We start from the raw sequence: 15,911 nt of genomic DNA, 5'->3' as shown, positions 1-15,911 counted from the left end.
CAAAATAAAGCCTAAGAAATTGTACCAGAAAGTGAATTGGGAATGCTCCATATATTCTCTCCCTCCAAGAAGTTTTAAGTTTTATTGTATTGTGAAAGATCTACAGCTATTTATCTATTTTGTTTGGCACTCTTTTGCAATAAACTACTTTTGCATAAATGAACTCAAAACAAAACCTTTAAGATTTTTCATGAGCCTTCATAGCATTGATCTAGTATATCTTGCCCTGCTATCATTTGGGCCATTCCCTCCATGCCACTGGTTGAAAAATGTGCTCCCCACCCCAGCAACATCAGCATCAGAGGTCTGCAACCAGAATGATTCCATAGGTTATGAAATCCAAATGCTGGCATTTGGAAGTCAAACTAGTGTACTTTGAAACAGACAAGGGGAAGTACATGGAGCAAGTACAGCATGTACTACAACTTCAGTACATACCCTCCCTAAAATACTGTGCAGCAAAACTGTCAATTTCCCATTGTTAGAGATAGTATCTTTTTCAGCTTTATACCTTCCAAATTTAACACACTGCTAACCTCAGTACTCAGCATTCAATAAATGTTTATCAAAAGAAAGAGAGTAAATGAATTAATGGTGAAATAAAATGTACAAACACATGCTTCATACACATTTAGAAAGTATTTCTAGTGAGCTTGGAATGTTGATATTTTCTTTCTTAAAGGTTCTTTTTCTTTTCTTGTTAATGTTTTCTTTATTTTTTAAAGTTTTGCTTCTGCTTATTTCTTTCTACAGCAGCTATATTTACTTACCTGAGAGCAACACATATACTGCTGTTAATCAAACTTTAGATGCAACACCTAAAGTGATAGAAAAGAATCTGCTCTAATTAAATAATAAAGTAACCCCTACAGGTTTAGACATGTGCTTCAGATGTAGGAAAGACAAAATTTAATGAATATGGTAGTTTTGCGCCAAGAACATTTCCCTCATGCACTTGTGTTTTAATAAGATGGAATATAAAATAGCAAAAGGGGCCTGATTTTTGTGGTATTTATTCATAAGGTACTAAGTCAGATGTGATGAAATTTTCTTTGACTTAGAGTTGCTAGAATTGGGTCAGATTTCAGTTCAGTAAATTTGCAGTGAAGTTGTCTTTCTTACATGGTGTCATACTGGGACTGGCCTGCTCCCACAGGTACATACAGCCTAGGGAGTGGAGGGTCGGGGAAATCCTCCTAATGTTTATGGTTGCAGTAGATTCAAACTAAAATTAGTATTACAGCCATACTACTAATAAGGGCCCCCTGGGATATTTGATTATTTAACAAATTGATGAAAAATACATCAGCTGAAATCTGCCTTGAAATTAATGACTGCATCTCTAATTTGAAAAGAAAATATTTCATACCCTTTCCCTCTGACTTATGGGTACAAATCCCAGCAGAATAGGTCATATCTATGAAAAATATTTCTTATTTTCTTTACTACTTATGACCTCTAATAGCCTAGATGTTTTTTTCCTTGCTATTTCTTATTGAAATAATCTGGTATAATCTCAGAAATTATTTTCTGTGAATGCCACATGGAACATCCAAATTCCTCCTTTTTCAATAATATTATGTGTTCCAAACACACACAAATAATACTATATTTGTATATAAATAAGTTCCAATTTATAAAAGTAAAAAATTGAAATTGTCTTCTTTTTTTGGAAAATTATAATTAATTGAATGTCACTAATTTTTTAATACTGCAACCTTTGAGATTGGTTTCAATAATGCAAACCTTAGTAAACATTAAGAAAAATAATTACTTGATATTTTCATTAATATGATAAATTAAAACTTTTGTGTGTGTATAGGCTCTTGTTAATTATAACTACCTTCATAGGAAAAGCAGTCTTGTGGAAGGTAATGGTCCTGGTGTATCTGTATAAGAGAGAAAATAGAATTTCCCATTTAGAAGAAAGCTAAGTGAAATATTAATTGTTTCAGTTTTATTTATATGTTTGCAACTGTGTTCTCATGCCATATATATTCAAAGATACACAGCAATCTTAATCTTTAATTTTTTTATGGCCAAAGGAAATGAGTCCCATGTAAAAGAGACATTTTTGTAAGCTGATCTCAAGTGGTGTATTTTGATTTGCTGCAGCAACCTATGGAGGAAATAACATTTTGGCAGACTAAAAAGAAAAATGTCATACCTTTCTATTTTTTATTCATACTCTGCAAATTTGATACTTGTATTTTCACCATACTTCTGGAAAATAACAACACCAAAATACCTTATTGCTTTGAAATCAGTATCTGTTTGCCTTTCATTTTAAAATAAAACGGCTTTTTTCATCTCATCTTCCTTTAGCAGAAAAAAGTAAGTTAAATGTTTTTGTAGCTGTGTTGTGTGCTGCCATCCCTCATTGAGAAAGAAACAAAGACATATGATTCCATTTACTGTAATTGTTTTGGTTTACCCAATTACAATAGCAGTAAAATCAGTTTACACATAGTAAAATGTTTGAGCCTTAAAGGACAAGAAGACCAAAGTTACCTGAAGATATACAACCTTCATGTGTCAATTAAGAAATGTACAAATCAATTATACATATTTTCCTCATTCATAGTTAGATATTGCAAATATTCATATGTCTATGTAGTTCATAATTTAATATTTTCTAAATAATGGAAATTATATACCATACATATATTTGGATATTATGATTGTTGTTATTGCCACCATTGATTGAGGACTTACTATACGCTCAGAAAATTTCACTATGTTATTCTTAAATCTTTTATTCTTTTATTGTACTTTAGGTTTTAGGGTACATATGCAGATCACGCAGGGTTGTTGCATAAGTACCCACATGGCAAGATGGTTTGCTCCCTCCATCCCCCCCATCACCTATATCTGGCATTTCTCAACCCTGTGAAACATACATTATGCCTATTTCACAAATGAGAATTCTGAAATCAACAAATTAAATCACTTGCTAAAGTTTACAAAACACTGTTAAGCAATAAAAGAGAACTTCAAACTCATGTTTTCCTGTCTTCAAATTTCATATGCTGTACAACCTCATTGTTTTACTACTTGTTCTTAATTTCAAAAGAATCTTCATACGAAAAGAAGATAGTTTGGAAGTTCTAATCTATAGAACATGTTCCTTCCAGAAGGTATACTAATTTGAAGTGGATACCAATTATTTGTATTAAAATTACTTATATGGATAAATTTGAATCTGCAAAAATTAAGTGCAACATAATTTTTTGAAACCTGTTATAGAAGGTAAAAATGGTGATTCAATATAGTTTCTACCCTAGGGAGCATTTAGTATAGTTTAGAGGTAATGACACTAATGTAAATTAGAATAAATCCTTTAAAGCAGGACAGAAAGAGTGTTAAAGAATACAAAGTCTCAGTTATGAATGATAAACTCTGGAGATCTATTATACATATAGTTCCTATAGCTAATAATACTGTATTGTACACTTAAAATTTCATAAGGAATCTTATGTTGTGTTCTTACCACCACCAACAACAACAATGAAGGGGACAAGAGGAAATTTTGAGAGATGACAGATATGTTTACAGCCTTGATGGTGGTGATGGTTTTGTGGGTATATACCTATCCCCAAACTCTTTTAGATATATACATACATACATAAACATATATATTTCATAAAATGTATATAAAAATATAAAAATCAAGGCATTTTAGTGTAAATAATTGGTATCCACTTCAAATTAATATGCCTTCTGGAAGGAATATGTTCTATAGATTAGAATATAAATATGTATATTTATTTTTATTCATAAAAATCAATAAACACAATCACCCTGATAAAAAGAGTGTTAATGTATATCAAAGACAGGAGGGATTACTTCTAATTGGTAGTATCAGAAAGGTTCTCATGGAGGAAGTTAAAGAAAAATCTAGGACAATATAAGACAAACAATAGTTTAAGAAAGGGAATAATATAAACAAAAAGATGAAGAACCTCAAGGATGCTTATGAAAAATCAAGAAAAATTCCATTTTCATTTGAGAGTATGAGGTACTCATTGTAATACATATTGAAAAGTGTCTAGAAATATGGGATGATATTTCGAGAAAATACTGCTTAGAAAGGAGGTTTGGTTATTTATTAATCATTTCCTTTGAAATATAAATTTCATGATAATCAGAAACATACGAGTGTAACTATCCAATAACAACATGATTTATTTCCAAGATGATAGTATATTATAGGAGAAGTAGGATTATTTCTCTTTCATAAGCTAATATAGTGCTTACTATTTCAAATGACACTTAAAAAAAACAAAACAAGAAAAATACATACTATAAGTTATCCTTCTTCAACTGTTATTGTCTTGCATTCCTGATTCAAAACATACAACTTAGTCTACCAAAGTCTTAGTTTTCTCATCTGCAACATGAATATAATAATAGTACCTACCCCAAGGTGTTTTAGAGTATATTTAATTACGTACTGAATTCAAAGTTTTAATTAGAGTCCTTAGCATATATTTGTGGTTTCTTGTGCTTCTATTTCTAGGTAAAATTCCTACATCTATTACATATGTTTTGTGTTTGAATGAGGAGAACGGCATCATTATTTCAAATATCCCCTCTAGTCAACAAATGAAAGCTAAGACTTAGAAGCTAGGATGTCTAATACCATATCATCTTCATGTGGACTATATAGTAGAAGATATGTAAATTAAGACTAACTTAAATGCTCATATTTTATAAAGGAGACCTTTGAATATATCAAATCCTCAGAGAGTATGTTAGCTTAAACTTATTACAAAATTTAAATTATTTAACTTAGCCTGCTGAATCAGTTTCTATAGTTGATTTCTCCAAAAGGTCTTGATATTAAAAGTAGCATGACAGATCACTAATAGCAAACTATTTCTGCTACTTTGGGTATTTTTACAGAGTGCTAATTGTGCCAAGTCAAGACATTGAAATTGCATAATTTTAGGTTAATATTAGCATAATCCTACAGATTTTTTTCAGAAGCTGTGCAGGAATAGTATACCCTGAATATTTTTCCATCATGATGGAATTTTCAAATATCACAACTTTTACAGTGTCAGTGGTCTGCTGGAACTATATATTTTGGCAAAAATAATTATAAAGGAGAAGAGAAGAGGAAATATGTGGAGCTCTAGACAATAGTAATATTGGTGACACTTTTGCTTTCCTTTTTATAACTAATGAGTTAAATAATCAGATACCAAGTGTAGGTAAAGATATGAATCTCTACCTATTTGAGTACTTAACAATTTACCTCAAGGATATTTATGGTGTCTCCCCAAAGCCGAAATAGTGTGCTTAATTAAGGAAGGTCCCCTTAGCCCCCCAAAACCCACTTAGGTATAGATTCTGATAAGTGTTTATACATACCTACATATTAAAGTATACATAGGTTTGTGTGCACTTTCAGATCAAAAAGTCCTCATTTATCTAAAGTGATTTTAGCTTATTGGTGAGGCTTTCTGTTATAGCCTCCTCTCCCACGGATCTGCCTGTCAAGGGATTTAGGCCCATTAAGAGACCAGCAAAGTTTAAACAACACTTTAGAAATCTAAAGAATTTTAAGATTGATTTTAATAGTCTTATTGGTAATCTGAATTGTTTTTGAGTTCTTACAAATAATGTCATCAGCATTTAACTAATTGTATCATTATTATTTTTTATTTGTATACATTTAAGGAATACAGGTACAGTTTTTTTACATGGTTATATCACGGAATGGTGAAGTCTGGTCTTTTTGTGTGCCCATCAGGCAAATGATGTACTTTGTTCCCATTAAGTAATTTCCCTTATCCGTGTCTCACTCTCTCACCCTTCTGAGTCTCCGCACTCTATACACATGTGTACAAATTATTTAGCCCCCACTTGTGAGAACTTACAGTATTTGACTTTCTATTTCTGAGTTATTTCACTTAAAATGACCACCAGTTCCAGCTTGGCATGGTGGCTCATACCTGTAATCCCAGCACTTTGGGGGGCTGAGGCAAGTGGATCATGAGGTCAAGAGATCCCGACCATCCTGGCCAACATGATGAAACCCCATGTTTACTAAAAAATACAACAATTAGTTAGGTATGGTGGTGCATGCCTGTAGTCCCAGCTACTCAGGAGGCTCAGGAAGGTGAATCACTTGAACCCAGAGGGCAAAGGTTACAGTAAGCTGAGATTGCATCACTGCACTCCAGCCTGGGTGACAGAGGTAGACTCCAACTTAAGAAAAAACAATGACCTCCAGTTCCATCCATGTTGCTGAAAAATACATGATTTCATTCTTTATTATGGCTTTGTAGTATTCCATTATGTTTATGGAATTGTTTATTCCATATACAATTGTGTATTTGTGTGTGTGTGTGTGTGTGTGTGTGTATTAAAATTAAAGCTAAGACTTAGAAGCTGGGATATACACAAAATAGAATACTACACAATGGAATGCATTTATTCACATACATACAAAGATAAAGAAACTGAGGATATATGTATACATATATATGCAAACTATATTATATGTATTCAAGATGTATGTATAATATATATTTTTCTTTGTGTGCGTGTATATCTCCAGTGTGTGTGTGTGTATGTATACACACACACACACACACACACACACACACACATTGTGTCTCCTTAAAGCCAAAATAGTGTGTTATAGCCAAAATAGTGTGAAATAGTGTGTGTATGCACACACAGGCACACATACACACACAAAGATAAAGAAACTGGAGATATATATATGCAAAGTATATTCTTTTTAGAATGGTGTTTAACATACTAAATTATTTATCTTTAAGAATCATTTTGTGTTTTTTTTTTCATTAAAGAGAACAATTATGTGATTACTGATATATTTGGAAAATGATTTCTGATGAAAACTGATTTTTTTATTCTAAATTTTGTACTAGTGTTAAAAATTTACAGATTCCTAATTGTATTAGTATCAACTGTACTAAATTATATTGCATTTATAACTTGGAGTGTACTTCCATCCTCCTTAAAAGTCTGAATGAGGTAGGCAACATTAGTTTTGGTTTATGTGTGAGATAACTGAGACTCAGAGGTAAAATAATGTATCCAAGCATTCATGGCTCTTAAATGGAAGATATAAGGTGTTTATGAAATTATTCATGGACTTTTTTATTCATTCAGTTATTAAAATATATTAAGCATTTATCATGTACCAGGAATTCAAAGATGTATAAAGCATATTCCTTATTCTAAGAGGTACATAGTGTACTAAAACAAACAGCCTTATAAACACATAATTAGAACATGAAGTAGCATGTTAATAGAGGTTTTCACAAAGTTGTGGAAGCTTGATTAACTAATTTCAAGGAAGGCAAGCCTCACAGAATAGTGACATTTTAGATAGTGTGGCATTCTAGGATCTAGCAAAAGGCCCACAGTAAAAGAAAGGAATTTTGATTCTTATGAAAATGTTCAGATATTCAATGTTTTCAGTATAGTATACATGGAGGGCTATGTGAATGTTTTTATTGGGACCAAAATAGGAACGGTAGATATCTGTTAGAGAGTGGTGAGAAACTGAAAATAGAGATGAGTTGGAATATACTGAGGAAAAGTTTTTAGGCATTTTCAAGAAAGGCCATGGCAGTGGGGCTAGAGAGAAGAGGGCAAATTAGAGAGTCATTCCTGGTTCAGTATTGAGGAAATGTAAAGACAAGCATAATAAGAAAGAAACTGAGAAGTAAAGGAAGGCCTCAAGATTTCTAGCTTGGAATCATTGACTAAAATTAAAAGTAAGAACTGAATTAGGCTATGCTTGCATTGCTATAAAGAAATACCTGAGACTGGGTGTTTATAAAGTAAAGAGGTTTGATTGGCTCATGGTTCTGTGGGCTCTACAGAAAGCATCTGCTCCTGGGGAGGCCTCAGGGAGCTTTTTTTAACTCATGGTGGAAGGCAGAGCAGGAGCGGGCACTTCACATGGTGAAAGCAGAGAGAGATCTGGTTTAAGCAACCAGATCAACAACAAGATCTCAAAGAACTTGCTCATTTTCATGAGGACGGTACCAAGAAGATGGTATTAAATCATGAGAAACTGCCCCTGTGATCCAGTCACCTTCCAACAGGCCCCATCTCCAACACTGGGGGTTACAATTTAATATGAGATTTGAATGGGGACAGAGATCCAAACTATATCAAAGTTTTGCTTGGGAAAATAAAAAATTGTTGACATAACATCTTTGAGGTTCACATCAAATGTTCTGATGAGGATAATCCAAGAAACAGTTGGCTATAAAGCTCAGGTAATGGCTGAAATTTGGAACTATGTCATAATCAGCCTCTAGACTGAGTCAAAAATCTCCTACCCATGGGCCAAATCCACCCACTGCTTGTTTTTGTAAATAATGTTTTATTGAATCCCAGCTATATCCATTTGCTTATGCTCCATATATACTTTTCTAACTGAGCTACAAAGCAGAGTTTAGTAGTTGTAACAAAGACTATATGGCCCACAAAGCCTAAAATATTTATTCTCAAGACTTTTACAGATAAAGCTTGCCAATCTCTGCTGTAGCTATTAATTGAAACTTTGAAAGCAAATGAGATTTCATAGAACAATGTCCATACAAGACATTTAACAAGTTTACCTATAAAAACTAGAATTCCTTTTCAGAGAAACAAATCTTAGTCTACATTAAGCACTGTGGAAGAGTCCCCCATATTTAGAAAGAGGTCATATTAAGTATTGATCTTGGCAAGACAGGTCAAAGGAAATTTATCTTTGCTGTTTATTCAGAATGCAATAGGTGAAGTTATGAGAAATAAGAGAAACAAAAATGTGTAGAATTTCTACAGTAAAGAGAGGGGAGACAGGCATGAGAATAGGTTTCTAAACTCAAATATAAACACTATGAGAAACTTAAAATCAAAGTATGACTCAAACTTGCTCAAAGCCTGAGAAGCAGGCTCACAGCCTGGGGAGGATTAGGGATCAATAAAATAGACAGAGTGTTACGAAATAAAATGTCAATCCAGAGCTGTAAAAATATCAGCACTGAATATATTGAAAGCAGTCAAACTGAATGAGAAAGCTATGATTTTATACCACTGTGTTTATTTCTTTTCTTTGTTCTATAAATATTTTAAATTATAAAATTTTTGTTAACAGTGAGAGCACAACTACCAGAGTGAGGGGATCGAAACTGTGACAGATGCTTTTCACCACACACACTTTTATTTTTCTGCTGTTCATGCATTATCTTGTACAGTGTACATGTTTTACCGAAAAAATTAAAATTGAGTCTCCTGCTTAGAAAAAAAGCATGTATCCTGTTTCAAACCATATACAAAAATAAAATCCCAGAAGATTAAATACCAACATGAGAAAAAAATGAATTGATAAAGCTTTTACAACAAAATAGAGGAGAATATGATAATTAATATGGGGTAAGAAAAAGATTGCTTAAATGATGAAGCGCTAGTGAATAAAAATCAACTGGACTACATTGTATATTAATAACATCTATACATTAAAAGACAACACTGAGAGAGTAAAAATGAAACCCACAGAGTGGGAGAAAATATTTGTAAAACATACATAATGGATGAAGTGTGTGTATTCATAATTATGAAGAATTCCTACAAATCTTTCAGCAAAGTACAGATAATCCAATAGAAAAATGAAGAAAGTTCTTGAAAAGTGAGACAGCATAAAGAGGGCTTGTGACCTGCTAGCAATTGTCTATATCTTGACCTGGGTGATGTTTTAAAGCGATCACTTTACAGTTAATAACTAATGCATTTTATGCATCATAGTAACGTGAAGATTTTTGTCATATTTACAAATTAATAAATCCAAATGGCCAATAAATATATAAAGAATTTCTAAGTCCGATTAGTAGTCCAGGCCATGCAAATTAAAACTAAAATGAAATATCACTATGTACCAACCACAATTGTTGAAATTTATGTCTGACAATACCATGTGATCGTGAGAATATATAACAATTGGAAATTTCATACAATGTTACTTGATCTGTTAATTGTAAATAGGAGTGTAAACTTTACTGCTTCTTGGAGTGAAATCCATTTGGCACTATTCAGTAAATTCAAGTATCTACATAACTTATAGCCCATCAATTTCACTCCTATATACACTCTACAGAAATGCACATGTTCACATTCCAGGAGACCTGTTTGGGAATGTTCCTAGCAGCAAATAATGGCCCCAAACTAAAAATGACTTAAGTATTTCGCTCTGATTCGAATGTATCTCTTTCAAAATTCAGGTGTTGATAATGTGCTAGTACTAAAAGGTAAGGTATATAAGTGGTAATTAGGCCGTGACGGTTCCTTTTTTGTTAACAAAACTAAGGCCCTTATAAATAAGGCCTCATGCAGTGTTCCGTTAGCTTACTCTCTTGACCTTCTACCTTTTTCCACGTGAAGATACAGCAGGAAGGCTTTCCCCAGACACCAGATGCCAGAGCCTTTATCTTGGATTTCCCAGTCTCCAGAACTGTGAGAGAATACATTTATATTATTCATAAATTTCTCACTCTCAGGCATTTTGTTATAACAGCACAAACAGGCTGAGACAATCATACAGTGAAAAATCATACAACAACTAATAAGCAACAATGTAGATAAATCGTGAAAAATGATATTAAGTGTTCCATTTGGCTTCCAGAAAATTTATTTCTTGGCCTGGGTGATGGTTTCCATGGGTTTATATGAATTGTTCCGTGTATTATGTTTCACAACAAAAGGCATTTAAAAAGTAAATATATGTAATATACTCAGATATTGGCATGGCCAACCATGGGTTCTATGCTGAAATAATTATTCAGCTTTCATAAGCAGGTTAATGACATTGGCTATTTTAATACTTTAAGTTGTGAAATTAAAGAAGGTAATTTCTTAAGGAAGTATTTCTTATTTATGTGTCTATTCCCCACCACAGAGACACTAGCATGGCTCAGGTTCTATGTTGGTGTTTTTATTTGCATTTAAAGTCTTAAGCCAAGTAGAGGTAGACTAATATTGACAAGTACTACTACTCATACTGGTGGAACACTGCCAGGCACTCTTCTAAGAAATTTGCATTTTTATTTCTACCCAAGCTTACTTGAATCTTCTTTTTTTCTTGGTTAACGTAACTAGTGGTCTATCATTTTATTTATCTTTTCAAAGAATCAGTATTTTGTTTCATTTATCTTTTATGTTTTTTTGTTTCAATTTCATTTAGTTCTGCTCTGATCTTTGTTATTTCTTTTCTTCTGGAGCTCTGTGTTTGGCTTGCCGTTGATTCTCTAGTTTCTTGAGGTGTCATGTTAGGTAGTCAACCTGTGATGTTGCAGTCTTTTTGATGTAGGCATTTAGTGCTATAAAATTTCCTCTTAGCACTCTTTTTGTTATATCCCAGAGGTTTTGAACAATAGATGTTGTTTTGAATGTGGTGAAAGGGGAACACTTACACACTGCTGGTGACTGTAAATTAGTACAACCTATATGGAAAACAGTACGAAGATTTCTTAAAGAACTAAAAGTAGATCTAACATTTGATCCAGGTATCTCACTACCGGGTATCTACCCAGAGGAAGAGAAGTCATTATATCAAAAAGACAGTTGCACACATATGTTTGCAGCAGCATAATTCACAATTGCAAAGATATGGAACCAGTCTAAGTGCCAGTTGACCAATGAGTGGATAAAGAAAATGTGGCATATATACACGATGAAATACTGTTCAACCACAGAAAATATTCAACCACAATAATGTCCTTTGCAGCAACTTAGATGTAGCCAGCTGCCATTATTCTAAGTAAAGTAATTCAGGGATGGAAAACGAAATACTGTATGTTCTTACTTATAAGTGGGGCTTACGCTGTGGGTACACAAAGACAGACAGAGTGGTAGAATTCACTTTGAAAACTCAGAAGGGGCAGAGTGGGAAGGGAGTGAGGGATAAAAAACTACCCGTTGGGTGTAATATATACTACTTGGATGACACGTGCACTGAAATATCAGATTTTACTTCTATACAATTCATCCATGTAACCAAAAATCACTCGTGTTCCAAAGGCTACTGATTGTTTTTAAGCATTAATAAAATAAAAGATATATATATATTAAAAAAGAAATTTATACTCATTTATTTCGCTCCCACAATTAACCTTAGGAGATAAGTACTTCATAATTGGTAGTATACTTACCTTTTATCAAATAATTTTATTACTTGGGAAGTTGGGGGGTAGGGAGAAGTAGCAAGGTACTATGATTTGGGGCAGATAACTAACTCATCTTTTATTTATTGGCACACACTGTTTAGACTGTGAGACACTAGCCAAGGTCTCTCCTCCTCACCTAATCAAAGATGAAATATGTAGGATGAAATAATCGGCAGCCCAATGCTGAGTTTGCAGGCCTAAGTATAAAGCAACAATGGATATGTCAGAAGGCTACTAGGGTTTTATTTATTTAAATCTATTTCATGGAATTGACTACCACCTTAATGGCCTGAAAGTGTTAAAGTGTGTCCCAGAGTACCTAAATTATTCCCTAAATGTAATTTATGCTTGAGAATAATCCGACTAACTTGATTTAGAACAGCAGGAAATAAGTTATGCTGCACATAAATGAAGCAGCAGTGTAATTTTAAAATACTGGTTGCATAGCAAATGAGAATTTTAATATTTGCAAAATTCCAAAATCACTTGATTTATTATCCATATGTTTATACTGACATTTTTTGGTCCTTTATTAAGTTCTATCTATATTTCTTCTTACTGCCAAGAAAAACAAACTTTTTTCCTAGAAATATTACAGAAGGCAAAAATTATATTTGTTTCCCTGAACACTATTTTTGATGTCTCTGTTTATTTCTGGTTGTTATCATTTTCTTCATTCATGGGCAGTGCAATTAATGGAGTGAGAGAAATTTAGGAAGTACAGTGACTAATTAGATATTAAATTTGTAAATCTAACATTGTAAAACCAGAAATTATATATATATACATATATATATACATATACACACACACATATATGTGTATATGTATATTAATTTGTAATTTTCCTTGGTAAAAAGTTTAAGTTTATAAGTAGTCATGATAACAAAATAAATTTTACATAGTAAATTCAAGAATAGATTTAGACTCTGCTATTAACAACAGATGTTAAATACTGAAAAGTGTATTTTAAAATTTTATATGAGGCTTGAAATGGAGTTTAAAGTATTATTACTCACATTAAATGTCATCACATGTAAAGCCCATGATTTTATTCTTTAATATTTTGTTTGAATAGAGTTACTTATTTTAACAGTAATAGTGTAAGTCATTTATATTAGGTCCTTCAGGATGCAAAAGTTTAGATTATGTGAGGAGAAGAGGGCAAAAGGGAAGAAGGGCATTTTAGAAATATGCTGCTGATATGCAAATTCCCAAGTCCTAAGGCAGTAGCAGTGGTCGGGCAAACTGCAGACAGTCCTGTGTACCTGTAAAGTCCATGCTACCTCTCTCTTGTGGGGCTGTAACAATGGTGTAAGGGAAGGCCTGTTTCCCTTCTCTTATCTCCAGCTCCGTTTTACAGAGCTAGGGGTACCATGATCGAGTGTATGAACCCTTATAATTTTCTTCTCTTGGGAGAATGTAAATGAAGGATAATTTGTAGATAACTTGTACAAAGGAAAATAATTCGGGGTGAGGGGGGATTTGTCGAATTTGGTAGAGGATGGTAATTATCAATATGATGAGTAATTGAGAAACAAGTCTGTATAACAGGTTTGAAATTAGAAATCTTTGGGGTGTACAGGATCCTGAAATGAAGAATGGGCATTTATAGCCATATATTGGAGAAATAGTCACCTCCTAGTAGCTAAAAGTGTTGGTAAAAGTATAGTTCAAGTGATTGTGTAGGAAATACAGCATACCAAGGGTGAGGACTGATGGTTGCTACAAAGGTGGAGTGGTAGGTAAGTTGTAACCAACCGGTACTTCTCTGTGCTCTGGTTAGCTAATGACTGTTTCTCAGACGGTGGTAGCAGGAGGAGGGTTGGGGTTATCTGTCACTAGCAGATGAGACTGCTATTTAAAATTATTTTTAAATTATTTTATTTTTCTGACTCAAAATATGAAAAGCACATTGTAGACAAATTGAACAATATGGAAAAAGTATGTAATAAAATTAAATATATTCTCACCAGTATGGAACAATGCTATGTTGCATAGTTTTCTGTTTTTATATTCTCATTCAAAACCAACTCTGTCTCCAGTGATGCAAATGCATGTAACATATGCAGTGTGCAATTTGTTTTTAAAGGAAATAAACTCTTAAGTTATCTTCATAGGTCATTTATTGTATGTTATATACTACTAAAAATATATGAATGCTAAATTTTTAGTAAACATGCAAAAACATTCCCAAGATCATTTTGTTTTGGAAGCATATATTATATCTGAGTAACTCTGGACTACCACAAATTATCAAAGACAAGCTTCTTATTTTTCACTAAATGTAATTAGAGAACACCTCTTTTGGCTACCTTCGGTTGCCATTGTTATGCTACCAAAATGCTGTCTGTTTTACATGGTTTTAAAGGTTAAGCATATAATTATTCATTAAATACAGTATCTGAAAGAATGCAATGTACCTGTAGATACATTGTTAAATTTAGGTAGATAATAAAAATCTGGGAAAAAAACTGTGGAACTATCACTTTCAGTTGTTTAACTGGTAAGGTGAAGCTTCATCCTGGAAAAAGAAAATATTTCACAAGACAGCATGTGAGTTGGTAGAAAGGTGCCACTGAATCAAGAGATATTTGGGTTAGAAGCCCCTCTCTACTATTTAATACCATTTTCACCTTTTGGCAAATTACTTGGCCTTTGTTTTCTCCAATGGAAAATGGGACTAATAATTGCTATGCTGAAGGGTTATTGTAGGTGTCAGTAAAGTGGTATGCCTGGCACTATAAATGCACAGAGCTCCAGAGCCCAGTGCCTGGCTTTTAGTAACTGTTTAATAAATATTAATTCCATTCTCTGCCCAGTATGTCAGTAGGCAGATGTAGCTGTTTTAAAATTCTAGTGTTACTTTAAATTCCTGAATGAAGGTAGAGGACTGAAGAGATATCATGGTATTCAAAAGTATGATCCGTTGCTGCTTAAGAATAGAGTTCAGAAAAAATTGACAGATTCCTATACTCTGAGGCAGCACACCATAGCCAGTAATCTTTAGGCTGCCTTTTGGTTTAGTGCTCACAGATGCTTGTTTGGACAGGCCCCAGGAAATCTGGTAGATTACAAGCCCAATAAGAATTCAAATCTTACTTTAAAGCAGTGTTTTCCACCTTGACTGTACATTGAAATCACCTGGATGCTTTGAAAAATACCAATCAATGTCAATTTCCAACCTCCAAAAATACTGATTGAGTTGGTCTGGAGTGGAGCTCCAGGATCACTGTTTTGTTATTGTTGTTGCTGGGTTTTTTTAATGCCCCAGTTGATTGCTATGTGCAACTGTCTTAGATAAACATAAAATCCTGGTTCATATTATTTCTGACTCAGTCTCTTTTATGACTGGAAGGTGACCACATACTTGCTTCCTAATATTCTTTCCATGTGTGATATTTACACATTTGACTTGTGCTAAGTTCCTTCAGCATACCAATGTAAAACTTAAGTGGATACAATAAAATAAGGTTTAAAAAAGGCATCACATTGTTTAGTATATCAGTTAGTTAAATGCTTACATCTGAGCCTACAATATGAATTACATCTTCATCTTATTTTGAATATGGACAGAATCTTTAAGAAGTTTGATGAATTATTGATTTATTGGTGTGATAATGGTATTTTACTTATGTTTTAAAGCTTTATTTTTATATGACATGTAATAATTATATATATTTATTGGGTACAGTGTGATGTTTCAGTGTAATA

General features: G+C 33.1%; 1 protein-coding gene across 11 annotated transcripts in view; it reads left to right on the top strand.

Annotated features, from left to right (window-relative positions):
- Positions 1-15,911, top strand: part of DMD (dystrophin) — a 2,654,855-nt gene that overhangs the window by 1,504,536 nt on the left and 1,134,408 nt on the right. The window lies entirely within an intron of this gene.

The sequence above is a fragment of the Saimiri boliviensis genome, chromosome X (genome assembly GCF_048565385.1).
Source record: "Saimiri boliviensis isolate mSaiBol1 chromosome X, mSaiBol1.pri, whole genome shotgun sequence".
Taxonomy (NCBI): Eukaryota; Metazoa; Chordata; class Mammalia; order Primates; family Cebidae; genus Saimiri; species Saimiri boliviensis.
This window is presented reverse-complemented; position numbering and strand designations above follow the sequence as displayed.